The following is a 5,530-nucleotide window of genomic DNA, read 5'->3' as shown; positions in this document are numbered from 1 at the left end:
TTAAAGGTGGGGTAAGCGATTTCTGGTAGCCAATGTTGATATTTGAAATCACCAAAACAAACACGCCCCTACCCCAAAAGGGTTTTGCCCCTATTTTGATAGCTCCGCCCCACACATACGTATGCAACCCAGGCAACGATTAGTTCTGTGAAACAAAGCAAAAGCAATGTTACACCGTGTCTACACCAGACATGAGTGGTGCGGCGCGACAAAATACTATGGAACTCATTATAATCAGTGATGCTGTCTACACCACATATATACATATCTATGGTCTACACCAGAGCCGTTGAGAAACAGTTTCTCAACGGCTCTGGTCTACACTGGATGCGGCACGACACGACAAATCCCGGACAGAAAACTGCTGCTGCGTTCTATTTATGACGTATTGACACAAATTTCAAATGATTTTCAACAGTCGCTTTGTTGCGTCCAGTGTACTAGACAGACTTTAGCTGTTGCGCCGCAGACACGGTGTTACTCACCTATCGAGAAGAAACAAAGCAACCTCGGCGTCCGATCGCAGGCCTTCCGCTCCTTGAGTTCTCTCCAGCGCTAGAAAGCTGATCCGATATTTACACGGGTCCTACTTCTTGCCTTATTGCCTTAAGCCTTCTTTTGTTCCACAGACGTTTTCCTCTTTTGTTTTTTATCCGCCATCTCTATCTTTCTGTTGCTCGGCTCGGCTAATGTCCGTCCTGTGCACTGAACGCTCTCTCCTCCACATCATGAGTAGACACGCCCCTTACTGCTGATTGGCTACAAGTTTGTTTTGCTATTCGGCCCGAATCAGTTTTCTAAAGCATTTTTGAAAAATCGCTTACCCCACCTTTAAACATATTTTACTGAACTGTAAATGATTTTTACCTGTATTTTACTATCGTTATTATTATTATTATTTTTCTGGCTAATAACAGCAGGGACTACATATAAAATTAGCTTTTTGGCTAACTAGGGTACGTTTACATTTATGTTGATTAATGTACTATCCCTTTTGAAATAAAAACATAAAAGATGAAATACATGATATGCTAATGGGGTAAGAATAAAAAACTTAATTCAAGATATATTTTTTGAAAAGAGGTCTTTTTATTTTAAATAATGCAAAAGCACCATAAAAATATCCATGAAAATGGAAAAAAAAAGAAAACAGTATAACATAACACAAAATAGTCAATTTGTGCACTAAACATGAATTTCAGCTGAAAAACTTGTTTTCAAATAATATAGCTGTTTTTTTTTCTTGCATCAAATGTCACTATATTTGTACGAAAACATTTTTTAAAATGTAAATGAATTTTAATACATTAAATTATTTATATAAAATAATTTAATTACAATTTAATGTAACAAAATTATATAAATTATTACTTATGAAATTATTACAATTTCTAGCTTAATTCAAGATACATACTGTTCCTTAAGATTTTGAGTCTCCACTCTAAAAAATGCTGGGTTAAATATAACCCAGTGCTGGGTTAAAAAGGGACAAACCCAGCTATTGGGTTGTTTTGACCCAGCGGTTGGGTTGTTTTGAACCCAACCGCTGGGTCAAAACAATCCAACCGCTGGGTCAAAACAATCCAACCGCTGGGTCAAAACAATCCAACCGCTGGGTCAAAACAATCCAACCGCTGGGTCAAAACAATCCAACCGCTGGGTCAAAACAATCCAACCGCTGGGTCAAAACAATCCAACCGCTGGGTCAAAACAATCCAACCGCTGGGTCAAAACAATCCAACCGCTGGGTCAAAACAATCCAACCGCTGGGTCAAAACAATCCAACCGCTGGGTCAAAACAATCCAACCGCTGGGTCAAAACAATCCAACCGCTGGGTCAAAACAATCCAACCGCTGGGTCAAAACAATCCAACCGCTGGGTCAAAACAATCCAACCGCTGGGTCAAAACAACCCAATAGCTGGGTTTGTCCCTTTTTAACCCAGCGCTGGGTTATATTTAACCCAGCATTTTTTAGAGTGTCTTATGTTCACCAAGGCTGCATTATTTGATCAAAAATACAGTAAAAACTGTGAAATATTTTAAAATAACATATTATAATAATTTTAAATAACTGTTTTGTACTGTAATATATTTTCAGATGTAATTCATTCCTGTGATGCAAAGCTGAATTTTCAGTAGCCATTACTCCAGTCTTCAGTGTCACTGATAATATGCTGATTTGCTGCCCGAGAAACATTTATTATTATTATCAGGGTTTAAAACAGTTCAGCTGCTTCATATTTTTGTGGAAACCTTTTTTTTTAGGATTCTTTGATGAATAGAATGTTCAAAAGAACAGCATTTATTTGAAATAGAAATCTATTGTAACATTATACATGTGTTACTGTCACTTTCAATCAATTTAATCCATCCTTGCTGAATAAAAGCATTAATTTATTTTTGCTCCCAAGAAAATGTATCGTGTTTTAAGCATGTTTATGTTTTGAAAACGAGACAAAAATAATGATTACACAATGATTTTTCCAGTGTCAGTTTATGCTCACCTGTCTTTGTATTTGTCCCTCAATCATTGTTCTACACACGGATGACAGTGATGGATCCTCTATGTTGCTGTGCAATATGTTAGCTGAGGACTCAACAGCACAAGTCTGATAGAGTGAGAATGAGGGGACGATGTCTATGATGCTGTGAAGTAGAAAGACCAAAGAGAGCAGGAAAAAAACAGACAGAGATGGGATTGTGGAGAAGAAGAGAGTGGAAGAGGATACTGTAGAACAGAAAGCTCAGGATCAAAGCCCAGGATCAGTGTGACTTTAGAAAGTTTCTGCACAGGAGATAAAAGCCTCCAGGAGAATCTTCAGATATCCTCGTTCAGCATAGGCAACAAAGGTTCTTGTTTGCTCAGATTCTTTGTCTCGGGCTGAAACTGATCATGGATTGAACTGGATTGACCTTTTATGTAAATTGACCCATTGCTAAACCTCACTTTAAAAACATTACTGACCAATCCTACCATAGCAACCGTTGCCGTCCACAGTTTTCTTTTTGATCTTTTCTAATGTAAGTCTATGGAGGTCTGTATGTTAATTAACTTTAAAGTGTTAGTTTTAATTTTACAAATGTAGTCATTTTATGAGAATCATTTAATTTTACAAGCTTTAATAATGTTAAAATTAATTTAAAATATTTTCTTAAAAAAGGCAGATAAAAATGTGCCAAAATGTCACAATTTTAAATTTTTTTTTAGCACATTTTACAGAAAAAAAAAATGTTGCAGAAAATATCCATTTAAAAGTTTGTGGTCAGTAAGATTTTTTAATTGTTATTTTTGAAAGAAATTAATACTTTTACTCAGCAAGGTGCATTAATAATAAAAACATTTATAATGTTATAAAAATATTCTGTTCAAATAAATGCTATTTTTCCTATACATCAAAGAATCCTGAGGGGAAAAAACATTAAAAACATTACATTTTGCACAAAAATATTAAGCAGCATAACTGTTTTCAACATTGATGTAAATGAGAAATATTTCTTGAGCAGCAAATCAGCATATTAGAAGGATTTCTGAAAGATCATGTGACACTGAAGACTGGCGTAATAATTCAGCTAAATAAATTACATTGTAAATACATTTTAAATAAAATAAATTTTAAAATATATTTAAAACTAAAACTGTTATTTTAAATTGTAATAATATCTCACAATATTACTGCTTTTACCGAATGCTTATTGTTTGGTATGAAAATACCAAAATGAAAATAATATGAAAATAATAAATAAATGAAACTGCAATTCAAAGTGAAAAAATTACAGCCAATCAAAACATATTTGAGTGGCACAGGACTTTGGACCAATGAGATTTTGTTATAGGGAAGAGCTACCTAACATGACTGGGTAAAAATAGAAATTACTAAAATTTTCATATTTGGATAAAAAGTTTAACATGGAAGAGATGGAATTGTTGACAAATTTTACCTGGACAAATGCTTCGTATCTGGTCTTCAGATACAATATTCAGATCCTGTCAAACATGTGACAGGAAACTGGATGTCTTGACTGGCAGGTGGAGGGAAAGTTTCTAGAGAAGCAAGAGGGAGAGAATGACTAGAGGAAGGCAACAGAGAGAGGAGAGAATTGCTCCCAGCAAATCGTATAAAGCCATGAATAATTTACCACCTCCTCCAGCAAACCCTGATCTTTTTGTCCGTTGACTCAGGAGACCGAGGCTTTATTGGAATGAAGGCTTTCTGTGTCCTAATTTAGCATTTGCTGTCGTATCCCAGAGTGAGAGAGACGCCGCAGTGTTGCATGGATCCCGGACGCAGAACGCCTGACCTTAAAGAGTCTCGTGAAACGTGGCTCCCGGGAGGAACCTGGCTGGCTGTGAAACGTGTGTGTGCCTGTTTGGAACAAGCGGGAGAATTGATGTGAACCGAGCACTGAAATCCTTTAAACGCTCTGAAGATGGCTGGTACATAACAGAGCGATATCATTTTCTTCCTGCGATGGCTAAATAACTCACTTCACCGGACAGCAGATGGAGGATTAGTTGAAAGCTCAAGTGGGAATAGGAGTTCATTTAAAGTGAACATTCCTTCCTCCTATTGCAGCATCCCACCATCAATCTATGCCATTTCAATCCAATACCATTACACAAAATGTCTTATAATGATATTGAAAAAGGAATGCTGCCCTGTTCATGTTGTATATGATGGATAAATGTCTTGACAAGCCATAATCCATACTTGCTAGCATTTTTTTTGGCTGTTTGCCATATTTAAGGACAGAAAATGGGATTGGAAAAGACTTTCTGGAATGGTTGGAATCAAACCATGATCATCCACATGAGCACCAAGATCTATCTGCAAAAATCCAACAAGTAAATGAATACATTTTTATAATAAATAAAAATATGAATGAATGAATAAACTGTATTTACTATAAATATTTAATATTGTATTGTACAATTTATTTAAAATGATTAAATTTATCTAAATTTATTTTTATATAAATATTCAATATTATCAGATAAATATAAAAAAGATAGATGAAGAATAGAAATAAATAAAAATAAGAATGTATGAATAAATAAAATGTGTATTTATTTACTATAAATATTTAATCTTTTAATATTTATTTAATATTTGAATAAATATTTAATATTTTTAGATAAATGAATATAAATAAATAAAAATAAGGATTTTATGAATGACTGAACTTTGTATTTATTTACTATAAATATTTAATATTTTAATAGAAATATTTATTTCATTTTCGAATATGAATAAATATAAATAAATGAAGTTATGAAAAAATGTCTATATATTTAATATAAACATTTATTATTTTAATATAGTTAATATAAATATTTATTTAATATTTCTAAAGAAATACATACATTTTCAAATGCTTATTCAATTTTAAAGTGCCCCTATTATGCCATTTCAAATGTTGCCTTTCATGCAGTGTGTAATGTAGCTGTATGTGAATGTAAACGATCTGTTAAAGGAGACCTATTATGCCCCTTTTTACAATATGTAATATAAGTCTCTGGTGTCCCCAGA

Source organism: Sinocyclocheilus anshuiensis, unplaced genomic scaffold (genome assembly GCF_001515605.1).
Source record: "Sinocyclocheilus anshuiensis isolate Anshui unplaced genomic scaffold, SAMN03320099.WGS_v1.1 scaffold376, whole genome shotgun sequence".
In the NCBI taxonomy this organism is placed as follows: Eukaryota; Metazoa; Chordata; class Actinopteri; order Cypriniformes; family Cyprinidae; genus Sinocyclocheilus; species Sinocyclocheilus anshuiensis.
This window is presented reverse-complemented; position numbering follows the sequence as displayed.